Source organism: Tursiops truncatus, chromosome 7 (genome assembly GCF_011762595.2).
Source record: "Tursiops truncatus isolate mTurTru1 chromosome 7, mTurTru1.mat.Y, whole genome shotgun sequence".
Taxonomy (NCBI): Eukaryota; Metazoa; Chordata; class Mammalia; order Artiodactyla; family Delphinidae; genus Tursiops; species Tursiops truncatus.
In genome coordinates this window covers 94,761,144-94,780,066 of record NC_047040.1, presented here as the reverse complement: position 1 = coordinate 94,780,066, position 18,923 = coordinate 94,761,144, and the positions used below count along the sequence as shown (strand labels likewise).

Sequence of the window (18,923 nt, the reverse complement as noted above, 5' to 3'; positions counted from 1 at the left end):
CCTCCTGCTAACTCACTTGGTGAGCCTCCATCTCTTCCGCAAAATTGGGCGAGTCGGGTCAAATGTTACGCACGTGACTTCCAGCTCTGTGAGCCTTGGACGCTGAACCATCTTTGCAGGGCTCACCAGCGTGGCCCAGGGAATACTTCCTGAGCGCCTGTATGTCAGGCATAGGGGCAGAAAAAGCGAATGCATCCCGTGGCCCTACATCTAGGGCGGGGCCCTGTCCTAAGTGCCCCTGTTGCCCCATCAACAAGGAGAACAGCTAACCCTTAGAAAGCGTTTGTTATGTGCCGGGCAGGGTTATGGTTACTTCCCATTGATTTACATCTGTTAGCTCTTTCAAGCCTCCCAACAACCCTGTGAGGTAGCTATGAGTGTTCTAATTTTCGAGGCACCGAGAAATGAAGTAATTTGTCCCAGGTTTCACAGCTAACAAGTGGTGGAATCAGGATTTGAAGCCAGGGAGCCTGGCTCTAGATCTTACACGGCGCGGCTGCTGTGTGTGTGTGTGTGGAGGGGGGGCAGGGGGAGTAGCTGTCACATGTTCTTGTTGTTTCCATTGCTGGACTGTCAGCTGCCCAAGGGCAGCAACCTTGTCTGTCTTGTTAGCTGTTGTATCCCTAGTGCCTGGCCCAACACAGGCTCTGGAGGCATTTTTGTCAGATGGATGGATGGATGAATGGATGATGGCTGGATGGACGGACGTATGATTGGATGGCTGGATAGATGGATGAATGCATAGATGGATGGATGGTTGGTTGGATGGATGAATGGATGGCTGGCTGGCTGGCTGGATGGATGATGGCTGGATGGATGGACGTATGATTGGATGGCTGGATAGATGGATGAATGGATAGATGGATGGGTGGTTGGTTGGATGGATGAATGGATGGATGGATGGATGAGATAAACAAGGTCTTTGGGGAGCTTAAGGAGGAAAACAGACCCATAAACACCTAATGTCAGTCGCTGTCAGGAGGGGTACTTAGTCCAATCTGAGGCATCAGCGGAGCCTTCCTTGAGGGGGTGATGCCTGAACTGAGCCTTGAAAGATGTGCAGAATTTGGGAGAATCTGGTGGGAAAGGCATGCCAAGCAGGGGAGCCGTGTGAACTAACTGTAGCATTGCCACAGCAGTCAGCTATTCCTAGAGCATAGAGGGTGAGGCAGGGGCTGATAGAGATGGGGCGAGGTCAGGAGAAGCCCTCCTGGGAAAGGCATTTGTGCTCACTCCTGAGGACAGTGGAGAGAGAGCTCTTGAAAGTGTTTAAGCAGGGAAGTGGAACGGGCAGCTTTGGATTTTTGATGGGGTGTTCTGGCTATAGTGTAAAGGGTGGAAGGAACACGAATGAGATTGGGCAAGGGAGAGGCTACTGCAGGGGTCCCAGCAAGAGATCTTGGGATGCTGGAGTGGGGGAGGGGGTAGAGGTGGCTAGAGGGGTAGGAGAAGAGGGTGACCCTTAACTTTGGGCATGTTGAGCTCAAGGGTCCTAGGGCTGCTGATGTGCAACACAGATGCTCCCCCGTGAATGCAAAGGTAGCTTGAACTGGAGGGGAAGGATGGGGTAGATGGGAGTTTGGGCGGCGCCTGCATCAGGTGGTGGATAAAGACAGGAGATTGGATGATAGCATCCCCCAAACAGTGTTACCCTGAGAGAGCCAATCTCTGGAAGCTAAGCCCAAAAGAAGCCCCGGAAGAACAGCCAGATAGGCCTGGGTCCTGCCGGAGTAGAGCAGGGCGTGGGTTTTATGGAACTGGTCATCCTCACCGGAGTGATAACATTCTTTGAGCCCTTACAGTGCGCCTGGCACTTGGACAAGCACTGGGGGTGTTTTCACTCAGTTGTTCTTTATAAAACCCCTATGAGGTAAGTGTTATTCTGGTCCCCATTTTACAGAGGAGGAAAGCGAGGCACAGAGTGTTAATCACAGTCAACGCAAGGTCACGTGCATCGCAGGACCAGAGTGTCCTGGCGAGATGAAGCCCCCTAGGTTTGTGTGTGTGTGTGTGTGTGTGTGTGTGTGTGTGTGTGTGCGCGCGTGCGCGCATGTTTTGTCAATATGATAATCTGTGAAGACTTCTGCAAATCCTGAATCAGAGCCTGAGAAAAGAAGGAGGGTGTTGGAGCTATCTTGAGGGCATAGAGGAGGTCGGGTTAAGGTGGGTGTTTGTTTTTTTTTGAAAGGATGAGAGAAAGAGCCAGCTCAGGAGGAGATTTTGAAGATAGAGGCAGGAGAGGGCCTGGGGTCTGAGGACCGCTGTGTAAGGTGATGGATGACAAGCACAGAGAAGAGAGGAGGCCTTGGAGGAGGAAAAGGAGGAGGAGGTGGCTGGAGGGAAGAAAGCAGGAAGGTCAGAGCTGTTGTCAGAATTGGAGGGGAGTCGTAGGGTTCCATGGGTAGGAAATATGCAGAATAAGTAAATCCACAGAGACAGAAAGAAGGTTAGTGGTTGCCAGGGGCTGGGGGGATGGGCAGAATGGGGAGGGCTGCTGAACGGGTTCGGGGTTTCTTCCCAGGGGTGATAAAAACGTTTTGGAACTGGACAGAGGTGCTGGTTGCACAATATTGTGAATGTACCGAATGTCACTGAATTGGACATTTTTAATGGTTAATTCAAAGTTACATGAGTCTTACCTCAATAATAAAAAAAAAAATTGGAAGAGGGAGAAGTGGGAGGGGAGAAAGTGGGTCACATCCAACGACCATGATTCTCTGGCCCCTGCTTGCCCCCTGTTATATAACAGCTTTATTGTCATCATCTCCCAACAGCTGATGTCGATTTGTTTACTAGAACGTAAAAGAGGGCGGTGAGATTCCATCCTGTCTCTAGTACTGGTGCTCAGTAGATGCTGGAATGAACGAAAGAATGGTGGCGGGGGTGGATGGGATGGAAGGTCAGGTGGGCTTTTGGATATTGGGGGTGGAAGGGGCTGCCGGTTTGGAATCGTTGGCTGAGGATACAGGGAAATGGATCTGAGGATCAGGAAAAGCCTGGGTTCCTGATGGTCAAAGGCCTGCAGGAGATGAGGACATGAAGGCACCTGGGAACAACTGCTTTCCCTGGTTCTGCTGAGTGCAGAAGAAGAGGTAGGCTGTGAGGTTGAGTTTGTTGCCACAAGTTGGGGATTTTGCTGGGTGATTGCAGTGGAAAGACAAGGATTTAGGGGAGAAGAGGGCATTGGTGATAAATAGTTCAGGGAGGTGAGGGAATCTGGGAGGGGTCGGCTCTGGACCTGGACAAAATGGAAAGAAGTGATCCCAGGACTCTTAAGACGTAAAGAGCAGGTCGCCATTGTTGGGAGTGGAGACTGGGACAGCTGACCCGAACAAGAAGAGGTCAGGGGTGTGGGTCACGTGGAGTGAAGGTGATGGTTGCTGGGCTCCAAGGGGGTCACAGTGTTGCAGGCCCAGGGCAGTGATTTCCAAGATTTGGTACTCAGGATAACCTTTTGGGATATGGGAAGAAAATATGAAAACTTTAACTTTGTTTTTTTCCCTTAAAAGTTAAGCACTTATGTTTTAGTAATATTTACACGTTTATTATTTTTAAATAAATGAACATATATTAGGGGTGCATGCTCGCTTTTTACTAATGGGATGTGTGGCCAAAATAGTTGTGAAGAACTTATTTACAAAACAGGAACAGACTCACAGACTTCGAAAACAAACTTATGGTTACCAAAGGGGAAAGAGGGGGGAGGTGAGGAGGGATAAATTAGGAGTTTGAGATTAACATATACGCACTACTATATATAAAATAATCAACAAGGTCCTACTGTATACCACAGGGAGCTCTACTCAGTATTCTGTAATAACCTATATGGGAAAAGAATCTGAAAAAGAATAAGTATATGTATGTATATGTATAACTTAATCACTTTGCTCTACACCTGAAACCAACACAACAGTGTATTGATAAATCAACTACACTCTAATATAAAATTAAAATTAAGTTAAAAAACCCAAACAACAAAAAACCAATAGTTGTGAAGGCGACTGGTTTGGGAAGTTGGCAGGCCTGGGATGACATCTTTGGGAGTGATGTCACATGGGAGACCAGGCCACCATGGCTTGCTGAAACAGAAGCCCCGTGTCTCCTGTGTCTGTCACCATCGCCTGGTTGACGAAATAAGGGTATCTTCCAGAAAAGGCATGAGTTTTCCCTGGAGTCACTGGCTCTGTGCAAACCCATTATGCACTGTGGATCACGTTTTAAAATTGATCACAACCCATTTGCCGAATATTCCTTGTAGAACCTGAATACTCATCAATGTCGGTTGTTTCTGGAATCCATCCCCAACCTCCAACCCAGTTTTTTTTGAAAGTTGGACCTTTTTCTTCTGACTTCCTGGATATTCATTAAGATTCCCCCCCTCCCCTCAAGAGATTATGACCTAGGGGAGTTTTTTTAGGAACCTGGGATAACGTTTTCCTGAATCTTGCTATCTGAATTGAAAGGAACTCAAGATCTGAGGAGTCAGGGGCAGGAGAAATAGAGTGTGGTCCTGAGCAAAGGCAATCTGGCTTCCAATTCTGACTGCTGTTATGAGCTATGTGCTTCTGGGCAAGTTGCTTAACTTCTCTGACAGCAGCTTTCATTTTAAAATTGGAGAGGTGATTTTCTATCTGATAAGGTTATGGGAAAAATTAAAGGAGTTACTGACACACGTGGAAGCCCCTAAGCTTGCAGGGACTCAATAAACGCCAGTTCTTCCTCCTCCTGGGCACCCGTCGTCCCACCCCCAGTCTCCGCCTATGCTTGCCTCTTGTACATTTCCGCCCTGGTGGAGGAGACAGATGAGAACAAAGGGTGAATCGCTAAGACTTCCTGTTGAGCTGGTTTAAAGGTATCCTTGACATTGCCTCTCTTTGCCTCGTGATCTCTTCCGTGGGTTTCTTTCCCCAGCCTCTCTGTTCTGTTTCAAGGAGCGTTTGGGGCATCCTAAGTTCTGTTCGGCTAATGTTGAAACAACTTATTAATTACGAGCCTTCCTCACCGCACGAAATGCCTTGATGAGGAACTGATTACATAGGGGGCAGAAAACAAAATAATGCCACCTTCCCCCCCACCCCCACCCGCATTTCAGATATTATTAAGTCTGAGAGCATTTCAAATCAAAATGTTTTAGTAGGGGTATTTCAAAAGCCCTTTTGTGGTTATAGAATGGGAATCTTCTTATTTGAAAATGATGATGTTGGTGGCCTGGGGACCTTCCCCAGCCTGTTTCGACATGACAGAGGCCAGGCTTTCGGGACTGCTGGGTGCCCGTCTCCTCGGCTGGGTTTCTGTCACCTTGGGGTACTGGTTGCTGCTTCTTGGACGGCCTGCATGCTGGGTCTGACCATGCCATTCTCTCCTGCATTTAATCTGAGTGCTGTATACTTCGTGAATGGAAGAATGGAAGACTGGAAGAAGTTTTAAAAGTCATTCTTTAATTTTTTTTTTTTTTGCTGCACCACACAGCATGTGAGATCTTAGTTCCCTGACCAGGGACCTAACCTGCGCCCCCTGCAGTGGAATCTCGGGAGTCCCAACCACTGGACCGCTAGGGAAGTCCCTAAAAGTCATTCATTAGAAAAGTATGGCTATGAAGAAAAATAGGCCTTTTAATTACTTAGTCTGTTGCTAGGATACATGGATGTGGTAGTCCCTCCCCACCCTAGGAAAATATTTTATTGTTTAGTTAAAAATGACTACCTTTTAATTTATAACTGGAGTGTCAACACAGATGTTAATGTATTTGGGGGTTTATATTTTTAAATTAATTAATTAATTTTGGCTGCGTTGGGTCTTCGTTGCTGCGTGCAGGCTTTCTCTAGTTGCGGCGAGCGGTGGCTACTCATTGTTGCCATGCGTGGGCTTCTCATTGCAGGGGCTTCTCCTTGTGGAGCGCGGGCTCTAGGCGCGAGGACTTCAGTAGTTGTGGCGTGTGGGCTTCTGTAGTTGTGGCACGCGGGCTCACGGGCTCTAGAGCACAAGCTCAGTAGTTGTGGCTCACGGGCTTAGTTGCTCCACAGCATGTGGGATCTTCCCGGTCCAGGGGTCAAACCAGTGTTCCCTGCATGGGTAAGCAGATTCTTAACCACTGAGCCACCAGGAAAGCCCCTGGGGCTTTCTTTTCCTCTTTCTTTTTTTCTTCCTGAGAGAGTGATTTTACAACATCAGGCTCTGTTGTGAAGTTCCTAATCCTTTTATTTCTGTGTTACAAGGTGGGATAGTAGTGCCGCATGGATGTGAGCATTAGGACTAATTCAGAAAAAGAGACCAGTGTTGTGCCTGCAGTATAACAGCCGTTCAATACATGGTAAATGCCATTTTAAATTCAAATTAAAGAAAAAAAGGGTTCAGGTTCTATGCAGGCAGCGTAGTACGGTATGAAAAAGAACCTATTGATTAAACACTTAGAAAGTTTCCAGAAACCTCCTTTTAAATCCCAAGATATTGGCCCTGCTGTGATGGATGTCTTTTTTTTTTTTTTAAAAATTAATTTATTATTTATTTTTGGCTGCATTGGGTCTTTGTTGCGGTGCACGGGCTTCTCATCACGGTGGCCTCTCCCGTTGCGGAGCACGGGCTCCAGATGCGCAGGCCTCAGCAGTTGTGGCTTGCAGGCTTAGTTGCTCTGCAACATGTGGGATCCTCCCAGACCCGGGCTCGAACCTGTGTCCCCTGCATTGGCAGGCGAGTTCCCAACCACTGCGCCACCAGGGAAGCCCTGTGATGGATGTCTTGAGGCAGATAAAACAGTTGAGTCTTTTGAGTGGAAGGAACAGGGATCCTTTCACGTGAAGTGGTACTTGAAAAATATTACTGTAATTAAAATATACGGTGTGGTTAGTTTTCAGGAAATGTACATCTTTCATGTCTTGAAGGAGGCTTACAGAGTTACTTAAAAAAAAAAAAAAAAAGAAACAGCCTCTACTGGAAGTTAGCACATGACAGGGTTGAAGTTGTTTTTTGCCCCTTCCTTTCTGTCTGAGACCTTACGCCTAGTGGTAATACTGATGCTAGGATGAGCGAGTCCTAGAGCTCTGTTCCCTAACAGCATCCTCTTCTCCTCCCTGTCTACCTGGGAATCTGTGAGCTTGAATGGGAGAAACATTCCATGTTTATGTACAATGAATTCTAACTGAAATTTGGCATTTTCTTCAATTATGAACCTAGGCAACAAACAAAAGTAGTGTTAGAGGTATCCCGATTTCGTCACCAATAAATCCATATCACATTACCGCGGTTGTGGATACCTCCAAATGTTATTCACACACATCACTACTTCACAATGATGCTAGATCCCAGAGCTACTTTTCCATCTTGTTACTTGGTGTATTAATAAAGAAACGCTCATATCACCTTATCACAATTTAAGAACATTGTGATGACTAAATCTAAGTATAATTTGTTCGCTTTGAAATGTTTTGTTTTATTTTATGCATTTAAAAACATTATTTGGAGAAGTCCAGAGGCATCACCTTATTGCCCCTGGGATCCATGACATACAAAAGGTTAAGACCCTATGCTTTGTGATTTAAATTTTATACTAAGGAACTGGGGCTGACTGAAGGACTCTTAACCCTGGCTGCCCACAAGAATTACCTGGGAGCTTCAAGACCCCTGGTTCCCCGGGCCATACGCCAGACTAGTTAAGTTAGAATTTCCGGGGAAAGGAGCTTGGTGATTACAGGTGATCCCGATGTGTAGCTGAGGTTGAAGACCACTGGTCTGTATGTTCAGATAAACCAGCCTACTTCCCTCTTCCCCTCCATTCTGATTCTTTAAATAAGAACTTGAGTTTCATGCTCACAGTAGAAAATTCAAACTGTACAGAGAGCACAGCTCACTCACCTTTCCAGAGATAACTGTTGTTGACAGTTTTTGTGCATAAACAATCATTATAGACACACATCCACACATATACCCACCGTGGTATATACTACACATGTTACCTCATACAGACATACAAGTTTTTTCACTTATAGAGAGCTTTCAAAACTAATTTTGAGCTAAGTTGGTCCTTGAGACTAAATTCTTTTTCTTTGGTGTTTTTTGATTTGCCTACAACTAGGGAGCCTGATCCCTGTAGGCCCAGTTCAGGAGTAGTTTGGAGACCCTGAATCCTCATTTCCCTCTTTTAAGCACTCGTGGGATGGACAGGAAACAGCAGCACTGGGATCGGGTCCATCTGGGGTGTGGGACTTGGGGCAAGCCTCTTATCCATGCACACTTCTTTGAATCTGTTTGCTCATCTGTCAGAGGGAGACAAAGAAGGCTTCCTCCCAGGGCTGCTGTGAAATGTGTACAAGCTCAGTGACAGGTAGCGATTATCATGACCCTCATTGCAGATTGTATTCCCCAAAGGAGCCTGGCATGGTCCTTGGGCCCCTCAGTTCTTTTTTTCTATTAGTATGCAGAAAACACGGGGTAAGTAAAAAAAAAAAAAAAAAAAAAATCCCTGTGCAACTACTGCAGACAGAGTCTAGAGGCCCTAAACCACACTTTGGGATGGCCATTATCTGCCTGGATTAGGAGATGGATTCAAGGCCACACTGATGATGAATTAACCTTATTAGCTCTTCTTCGTCGAGTACTTATACTACCAGCTTAACACATTCTTAGAAATGCTCCTCCAAGCTTATTGACCCACATCTTTGCATTTCATCTCACTTGCAAAAGCAGTTACATTTAGAGTGAGAGCCAGTATCGGAGCACATGGCCAGAAACAGAATTCACCCCAGATGGTTTGAATGAAGACTAATGAAAGGAACAGTTACAGAGGTGCTGGCCAGGCACCGTGAAGCACCCAGGGACTAACAACAGTGGGACACCAACGTCACCGCTAGGGCTAAGGGGGCAAGGGAAGAAGTAGAGTTACTGGAGCCCAGTGGGATCTGGAACTGGAGAAGGGCTGCCCAGCAGGAGCTGCGTTCAAGAAGAATCCGCCCCAAGATGGGGCATCCAAGGAGGGATGGAGCTGGGAAGAAATACCCTGAATCCTCTGCTGGGCCTCTGCTGGGCTGAACCAGTGGGAAGCCAGCAGACAGTGGAGCCCCAGTGATGATAACCAGATAAGCAGCACAGTGGCTGTTAGACATCAGGAGTGAGTGAAGTGCCTGCCAGTGGGCTGAGCACTTAGATGGGGCCCAGTACGTGCTGTTCCCTTCCCCTCACCTCCTAGGATTTGGACAGCAGCTGTTCACCCTTGTCTTAAAGAAACAGCAGCAAGGCGATTCAGGCAGACAGAAAAGGAGGGAGAGCTTCACCTACTAAAAAACAAACCCTCGAGTCAAGATCTGTCATATATTTTCTGAGTTCTGGCTCTCTTGTTGTCTGTGCAGAGAAGCTACCCATGTACGTTGTCCCTTAGTTCACCGCTGCCACCGGGCAGGTAATACACCAGAAACATGGAGGTCCAGTTGAGGAGATGTTAATTTTAATTTGGAAACGCCCTCTCTTTTTTCTTCTCACACAGGCCTGGAGATTTCCAGTTGTAGATTTCATCTCCAGCAGCTAGGAGACCACACTGGTGCCAGAGTACCTCACCAGCCACTCTGCAGGTCAGCCTCTCAGAGCTCAAGAGAAGACCAGGCTGCTTCCATCGTTAGAGCTTCCCGATATATTTGAAAAGTGGGAAAATGCATATTAGGATTAGAAACACCCTAGGGAATCTTAAATGTTTATATGTGAGAACTGCATGTTTTTAACACAGAGAAACATAATATGACCTAATCACGCTTTTCACAAGATAATTATAGGAGTTACAAAACTATGGAGAGAGAGCACACTCTTAGTGGTGTGATCTGGTAATGGGATATCAGTTCAAAGTTATATGATGAATGTCTTCTGTTTCAACCCCATCGCTGTGTCTCTCTGAGGCTCTGTGACTCCCTGGGAGAAAGTATCATATGTCGGGGTCTGAGGCTGTGGTGACTTGAGCTCTTGCCGAATCTACCCCCCATCCCTCCATGTTCTGTGTGCTTTGATTCCCTTGGCCTCTCTGTGCCTTCTGAGACCCAGGTTTAGAAAGTACATCTGTGTTCTGCGTCATTGTCGGGCTGATAGAGCATGAGTATGGGAGCCTTGCGGGAACCTCTCGTGGAGCAGAGTGGCTCAGCTCACCACCGGGGGAGCACCTCATCTTCTGTCTCCAGATGTTGACTTTTGTAGATCACTGCTAGTCCGTAGAGACTTCACCGAAGGAGAAGAAAGGAAGCAAATGTGAAATCAGTGTCGTCTTCATTTTTTAAAACAATAAACTGTTTGTTGAAAGATTTGGGGACCAGAGACTTGGGCTGGTGAACATGGCGGACTCTGTTTTATCTCCCAAGTTACAAGCAAACGTGATTGAGACTACCTTAGTTTTAAAAGAAAAGTCGGGATCGTTCTCAGGCTTCAGTCATCTGTAGGGCAGCGGTTTGCCAATTTCAGTAGTATAAGAAGGGACCAAAGGAGCTGGTTAAAAAGGCAGATCTCAGCCCCCCAACCCTGTCCCAAGACACAGAGCCCATCTTTGTAGCCGACTCCCCAGGTGGTTCAAGAAACACGGCTTAGAAAACACTGAAACATTCCTTAAGCGTTTTTTTCCCCTGAGATATAATTGACAGACAGCACTGTTTAAGGTGTACAGCATAATGATTTGACTTAAATTCATCATGAAATCATGACCACAATAAGTTTAGTGAACATCCACCATCTCGTATAGGTACGAGATTAAAGAAATAGAAAGAAATTATTTTCCTTGTGATGAGAACCCTTAGGATTTACTTTCTTAACAACTTTCAAATATAACGTAAACGCAACAGCAGTGTTAGTTACATTTATCATGGTGTATATTACATGCCTTGTACTTATTTATCTTATACCTGGATGTTTGTACCTTTTGACTGTCTTCATCCCATTTCCCACCCTCCACCCTTGCCTCCCCCTTAAGCCTTTTTTAAGGTATTGATGCTTGATCTGGAGCTCTTTGGTTTGTTTTTTTTTCTTTTTTGGAATCAGAATTGTAAACTTCCTCTGGACCTTCTTCCAGACTGTATTTTTCGTTTTGTTTGTTTTAACCCCTGTACTTCAGGCAGCCTGTCATTGGCAGGACAGACGCATCAGAAGTAAATTCCCTGGAAGGGAATCCTGCTGTCACATGGTGGGAGATGCTGTCATGCTTGAAAACAAAGAAATAACAGCCTCCATCGAACTAGGTGGTCTCCCTGAAGAGGTTGGAAAAGTAATCCAGTGGTATCTGTTGGCCTCAAGCCTGGGTTGTTATTAATGCTGTCACAAATGATACTACTTTTCCATTGACAGGCCTGCCTTCTGGGAGGAGTTTTGTGTATCGTGTCCTGCTGGGTCCTTAAGCCACTCACTTGGCATCTTACAGGCCGCTGAAGGACCGTCAGCTTGGAGGTGGCGCTGCCTTTCCCCCAGAGCGCGCTGCGTGGCGCGTTGACTTGATTATTGTTCCCTGGGAAGGGAGGCTCCCCAAGGCCTCATGCTGTTGGGGTCCAGGCCCAGGGAGATGGAGTCCTCCTTCCCACCCTGCCCCTTTACCTTTCTTACAGCATCAGAGGCTTCTTGGACCCTTCACGCGGGGCAAGGGCAGGGCTGTAGCTCTTTTGTTGTTGACATCGGTGTTTTTCTTTTCGCTGCGCCACGCAGCACGTGGAATCATAGCTCCTCGACCAGGGATCCAACTGGTGCCCCCTGCAGTGGGGAGCGCGGAGACCTAGCCACTGGACTGCCAGGGAGGTCCCTGCTGCTCTCTCTTTTTTTTTTTTTAACATAATCTACTGGAGTATAATTGCTTTGCAATGTTGTGTTAGTTTCTGCTGTATAACAAAGTGAATCAGCTATACATATACATATGTCCCCATATCTCCTCCCTCTTGCGTCTCCCTCCCACCCTCCCTATCCCACCCCTCTAGGTGATCACAAAGCACCGAGCTGATCTCCCTGTGCTATGCGCTGCTTCCCACTAGCTATCTATTTTACATTTAGTAGTGTATATATGTCCATGCCACTCTCTCACTTTGTCCCAGCTTACCCTTCCCCCTCCCTGTGTCCTCAAGTCCATTCTGTATGTCTGCATCTTTATTCCTGTCCTACCCCTAGGTTCTTCAGAATCATTTTTTGTTTTTAGATTCCATATATGTGTGTTAGCATACGGTATTTGTTTTTCTCTTTCTGACTTACTTCACTCTGTATGACAGACTCTAGGTCCATCCACCTCACTACAAATAACTCAATTTTGTTTCTTTTTACAGCTGAGTAATATTCCATTGCATATATGTGCCACATTTTAGGTTGCTTCCATGTCCTGACTATTGTAAATAGAGCTGCAGTGAACATTGTGGTACATGACTTTTTGAATTATGGTTTTCTCAGGGTATATGCCCAGTAGTTAACAGCTCTCTCTTTTTAAGGTTCACCATCCTCTAGGGAAAAAATACACGAGCCCTGCAAAACAAGAGGCAGTTGAATACTTTCGTAAGCAAGAGAAAGATGTAGCATTTTTCACTCCTCAGGTTTTAATAGTTTCAGTGTACAAAACAGAGACTTTGTACCTCATTAAGGCAGCCAGTGCAAGGAAGAAGAATGTGGGACAGAGGAATGGTGGGTGGGGCATGGATGGTTATGCCAGAGGGGGCTTCAGAAGGACAGCTTGCCCACTTCTTTTTTTTTTTTTTTTTTTTTTTTTTGCTGTACGCGGGCCTCTCACTGTTGTGGCCTCTCCCATTGCGGAGCACAGGCTCCGGACGCGCAGGCTCAGCGGCCATGGCTCACGGGCCCAGCCGTTCCGCGGCCTGTGGGATCTTCCCGGACCGGGGCACGAACCCGCGTCCCCTGCATTGGCAGGCGGACTCTCAACCACTGCGCCACCAGGGAAGCCCTTGCCCACTTCTGTTAGCCTTCCAAGACAGAGCCCTTCAGAGCTCTGAAATCCATGTTGCCTTTTCGCAAATGTACCGAATGAGGCGGTGACTGATTTACAGAAGGGAACGTGCCCAGCCTCTCCTGTAGAGGCCCGCTGGATTCCACAGCTGGCCTGTCCAAGCTACGTCCAGACCTGCAGGTCAGAGGGCAGAAGCCAGGCTTATCTTGGGGAAATGGCAGGCCAGGGGTGTCCAGACTCGATCTCTCGGGGACAGGAAACCCGGTGGCTGTAGTGGTCTGGCCCACTGCCAACACAGATCTCAGTCAGTGGCTTTGAGTCTCAGGCTCTGTCAGATGACGGGGTGAAGCCTACCACCCTCACCCACCCTTTTAAAGTCGGGTAACACTGACCACACCCCTCAGACTCTAAATCGAGCCCAAGGCAATGGTTGAATACTGGTTTCCCCAAGACCCACACCATTTTACCTAGTCATAGGTGGGACTTGTCTGGAAACGTCAGCCACCCTGAGCAATGTGCTGTCATACTTTCCCTGATGAACTGCGAGGCAATCAAGGTAATTAAAGAAAACTCTGCTTGTTCAAATGGGAGCGGGAAGCCTCTCTTTACCTCTTAAGTTTGACTAGGGTCCTTGTTTTATGTGAGGGTATTGGGTGAGGCATCTTGGCCATTGGTGACATTTGTTGGTGCTTAACGACATCCATTCTGAACAAGGAACAGACTTTTTCCTGAAAATGCTAACGTTTTAGATACAAATGAACTTATTTACAAAAGAGAAACAGACTCACAGACGTAGAAAACAAATTTACGGTTACCAAGGGGAAAGGGGTAGGGAGGGATAAATTAGGAGTTTGGGATTAAAAGATTCACACTACTACATATAAAATAGATTAAAAAAAACAAGGACCTACTGTATACCACAGGGAACTATACTCAATATCTTGTAATCAATTATAATGGAAAAGAATCTGAAAAAGAATATATATGTATAAATGAACCGCTTTACTGTACACCAGAAACTAACACAGCATTGTAAATCAACTATACTTCAATAAAAAATTTAAAAAAAAGAAAAGAATGACAGAGGCTCGGGTTGAAGAGGCCAAGCGCTGTTTCTGTCATGATGACAGCCCTGTATTTTGGGTTTACCTCCCAGGACGGGGAGCCCTCTCCTCAGCCCTTACTCTGATTCTCTGATGGAAGGTGCAGGGGGTGGGTTAGAATGCACTGACTTTTGTTCAGGAGTCTGGGGACTTGGTGAGCGCCCCTGAGAGAGACCATTCTTTCTTTGCACGCAGACATTTCTCTTGCCTGGACAACTTTGCTGCCACTACCCTGGCCCGGCTGTTACTTACTGACCAGGGTTCTTGGCCTTCCTTAATCAATAGAAATTGATCAGAGGCCAGACAAGAAATTCAGGCAAGGCTCTATTGGGGCGCCTGCTGCAGCAGGCGGGGAGCCAGAACAAGCAACAGCTTCCCTTGCTTGCTCGCTCAGGGGGAGTGAGCTGGATCCTTATGTGGGGTGAGGGCAGGGGTGTGTCCAGGGGTCAGGCCGGACCGGGGGCTTGGGTGCTTTGCCTACCCCTTGTTGTGTGCAGGCAGCATGTACAGTACCCTGCTTTTGCTCCAGGCTCTTCAAAAGTGGCCGTTGGGTTTTTTGGTCTCTTTGTGTCTTTTGTCCAGAATTTGCCCCAACTGTGCGTGCACGCACTTATTTTTAGTCCCATATAGTTTCTTTGTATCCTGTTGCTTGAGGAGAGGTGTGTCCAGGTGCGAGCACTGCAGCACTGCAGCAGAGGGTCCTGGGTCCCAGCCTGTCACACAGCTGCTGCCATTTCTTGCCTGGACCATGCAGTGGCCTCTGCCTGCATCGTCTTTTCCCCGTCGGTGCAGCATCTTCAGCAAGCTTTTGAAAATGCAAACCAGATCACTGCCGTCAGTCTTTTCCTACCGAGAGGCCATGTGGCGAGGTGATCCAGAGCTTGGGATCTGAAGTTGGTCCGACTGGATTCTGATCCGTCACTAGCTGGGTGACTTGGGGCAACTTAGCTTCTGTGCTCAACTGTAAAATGGAGATGATGATGCTAATAGAACCTACTCATGAGTTGTTGTAAGGATTACATTTTTACCTGGAACATTTAGACCACTGCTGAATAGATGTTAGTTATTATGTTTATTGTCAGTGTTCTGCCTAAAATTCGTGGGCCTCCTAAGCCTAGACTCCAACACAGACTTCTTTTTTATTTTTATTTATTTATTTTTTGCAGTACGTGGGCCTCTCACTGTTGTGGCCCCTCCCGCCGCGGAGCACAGGTTCCGGACGCACTGGCTCAGCGGCCGTGGCTCACGGGCCCAGCCGCAACGCGGCATGTGGGATCTTCCCGGACCGGGGCACAAACCCGCATCCCCTGCATCGGCAGGCGGGCTCCCAACCACTGCGCCACCAGGGAAGCCCCCAACACAGACTTCTAACCAATCTTGTGAGGTGCAGCACCATCCAAGGCTGGGCAACTTCTCTTCTCTCCCAAGGACTCCTCCTGCCTCCTCCTGTTTTCTACCCACCCTAGCTTCTTTCAGTATCTCCAAAGCACGACACTCTCTCCTGCCCCAGGGCCTTGGCACAAGCTTTTCGTCTACTGCGAATGTTTGCCTCTTTGCCTGGCCGACTCCTGCTCTTCCTCTGTATCTTGGTCTAAGTGTCCCATCCTCAGGGACCCCTCCCTCAACCACTGAGGTGGAAGGAGATCCTTGTCATTCTGTGCTGCAGCACCCCCATTTTTTTTTTCTTTCATAGTCTTTGCCACAGTTTGTAATTTTCCGTTCATCTGTAGGTTTGCTCGATTGGTATCTTCAAGCTCTCCTCCCTTTAAGCGCCATGAAGCCCAGGATGGGCCCACAGCATGTGGCACAGGCCTGCCCTGCACTGGCCCGTGCTGCTCCCTGACTGTGATGAATGAATACTGCTAACCCAGTCGGGCTTGTGAGCTCCTGCCCTGGGCCCACAGTCGGCATATGTACGACCTTGTGTTTATCTCTGCAGACAGAGACCTTTCCGAGCACATTTCTGGGTCATAAGTCAGCCATGGAGGAGGTACAGGGGATACAGAATTTAATGGTTCTCAAACTGTAGCGGGCATCAGGAACACCTGGAGGACTTGTTAACATGATTGTTGGCCCGTCCCCAGAATTTGATTCTGTAGGCCTGGGCTGGGGGCTGGGGCCTGGGAATTTGCATCTCTTACAAGCTCCCAGGTGAGGTTGCTGGTTTGGGGACCCCACTTTGAGAACCACTGAGAGAGGTGTACAGATAGCAAAGCAACCAACCATCACAGTGCTCAGAGACCTGCTGGGTCATGGAATGCCACCAAGGAAACAAAGGCTGGGAGAAAAGTGAACAGGGCGGCTTGCTGTGGGCCATCCAGGTGAGTCTGTCCCGGTTCCTGTCCCACTTGCTGTGTGTAGTTGTGGGTGAGGTCGTTAACGACTTCACGGTGGGAGAATCTTTTCTGCCTGCTTCTTTTGCTGCTGAATTGGTAGAATCTAGGGGCTAGAAAGGTTGGAGGTACAGGATCCCGCCGGAGAGGAATGTTTTCCAGGAGCTCATTGTAATCATGTTGTGAAGGCCCCAGAGCGGGGATCCCGGTGGTTTGATGGAAGCTGCTTCTGCTGCCCGTTCCTCTATAGGAAAGCTCCTGGTAAAGGCCTCTTTAGTGGGCCCCCTTGCTGACTGAGAGCCACAGGAAGCCCTGAGGTTTACCTAGTGGTCCTAGGCAGGTAGGCATCGTCCAGAGCCCTGATCCCCTCTTTCCCATCACAGCCACCACAACATTTTCATGGATCTCAGGAGCTTTTCAAGGCCCCTGGAGGCTCCTATCCCTCCATGACAGGGAGGGAGACTGTTGCTGGACTGTGATCTCTGGAGTCAGGTGCCCCCAGGTTTGCTGTTGCTTCCGGTAGCATGCCTTTGGGTAACTTGCTTCTCCTTGGGTTTTCCTGTCCTATAAGACAGGGGTGTTGATATCCAGGGGAGCTTATGGTGTAGGGGTCAAGTTGAAAAGCCAAACAGAGGCATCAAGTTGAAAAGCCTTGCTGGTGTTCACTGTTGTGAGCCCCAGCAAGTGATTGGATCTTATTAAGACCCAGCCACCTCATTTATCATATGGCGATTAGAATGGTACTCGCCTCCTAGGGCTCTCGGGAAGATAAAATACTTGTGACAACTGGTGGATTCCAAATAAAGTCTGGAGTTTCGTTAATGGTGTTGTGCTGATGTTAATTTCCTGGTTTTGACAAATGCATTATGGTTGTGTAAGAGGTTAGCATTCAGGAAGCTGGGTGAACAGATACAGGGACTCTGTCCTATCTTTGCCACTTTCCAGTAAATTGAAAGTTATTCCAAAATGAAAAGTGTATTTTTAAAAACGTTGGCGAAGTAGTCAGGGTGCTTGAGATTTAGTAAGCCCTCAGTGCACGGTGGCCGTTACCATTACTACGAAGACAACTACAGTTACTGCTGCTGATACCTTGCAGCGTCACGGTAACTCATGTGTGTGTCTAGCTGACCACTCTACAAATGGTATGTGAGTTCCTATTGCTTCCGTAACAAGTTGATACAAAATTGGTGGCTTAACACAGATTTGGTAAAGTTCTGGAGCTCAGAAGTCCAACAGACGTCTCATTGGGCTAAAATCAAGATGTCAGCAGGAGTGCATTATTTCTGGATACTGTAGGGGAGACTGTTTCCTGGACTTTCCCAGTTTCTAGAGGCGGCCATGTATTCCTTGGCTCAGGGCTCCCCCTCTCCATCTTCAAAGCAAGTGATCACGTGACTGTGATTTCTGCTTCTGGGATTCCACGTTTCTCTGACTGACATTCCTGCCGCTCATTTATAAGAACCCTTCTGATTACCTTGGGCCCACCTGGATAATCCAGGATACTCTTCCCAGCTGAAGATTCTTCACTTAATCAGATCAGCAAAGGCCCTTTTGCCACGTAAAGCAACATGCCCAGGTTCTGGGAGTTGGGACAAGGACATCTGTGGGGGCCATTATTTTACCCACTGCAAGCGCCAAGATATCTTCCTTCTCCTTTTTTCACCTGCCTGTGTGTTCCCCTTCCCCTTTACAGCCTGTAGGTGGGAGGAACCTGTTGTTTGATTTCCTTGGGTGGAGCTTATGCCCACGGGGCAGAGAGAGGGCAGCTCTCAGCCATTTCCCTTGGAGGCCTGAGCTCCACGTGGGTGGCTGCTGGGGGTTCAGACTGTGGCTCGGGGTCTAGCACGTGTGTGTGATGTGCCACTGGGTGCCATGTCACTGAGTGGTAATGGACTTAGATTCTTCAGTTGTGGGCTTGGTACTTTGGGCACCAAAATGGTGACCCCAGCTCGCTCTCGGTTAGCAAATTGTGCTGACGTACTGACTGTTGAGTCTGAAGGCTGATTACGTCTGACCCCTTATGAACACTCCCTGTGGGTCATAGATGATCCTGGATGTCATACTCTCTTAGTTCTTTGTCCACCCCTCCTCTTCCTCTTGACCTGCCCATCTCTGTCTAAATCTGGACTGCCGAGCATGGCAGCTAGTGGCCACGTGTGGCTTTTGAACACTTGAAATGCAGCTAATCTGAATTGAGATATGCTGTCAATACACACTGACATTTGGAGACGTAGTGTGAAGAAAAGAACGTAAAAGACTTCGTTAATGGTATTGAAATGCCGATTACATGTTTTACAATAATATTTTGGATATATTGGGTTAAACTACAGTATTGAAATTAATTTCACCTGTTTCTTTGTTTTCTGCGGGGAGGGGCTGTGCTGCGCAGCATGCAGGATCTTAGTTCCCCGACCAGGGATCCAACCCCTGCCCCCTGCAGTGGAAGCGCAGACTTAACCACTGGTCCGCCAGGGAATTCCCTCACCTGTTTCTTTTTAATGTGGTTACTAGAACATTTAAGATTATATATGTGGCTTGCATTGTTTTTCTTTTGGAGAGTGCTGGGCTAAATCCTACTCATCATCTGTGAGTTTGTGTGTG

General features: G+C 47.6%; 1 protein-coding gene across 4 annotated transcripts in view; it reads left to right on the top strand.

The window, feature by feature from the left end:
• MGAT5 (alpha-1,6-mannosylglycoprotein 6-beta-N-acetylglucosaminyltransferase) overlaps window positions 1-18,923 on the top strand; it is a 362,902-nt gene that overhangs the window by 22,561 nt on the left and 321,418 nt on the right. Inside the window, exon 1 of one of the 4 annotated variants that reach the window (XM_073807768.1) lies at window positions 3,783-4,852. The exons of the other annotated variants lie outside the window; for them this stretch is intronic. The gene's annotated coding sequence lies outside the window, so the exon portion shown is untranslated. Of the gene's footprint in view, window positions 1-3,782; window positions 4,853-18,923 lie in introns of those variants that run through there. 4 annotated transcript variants of the gene reach the window in all.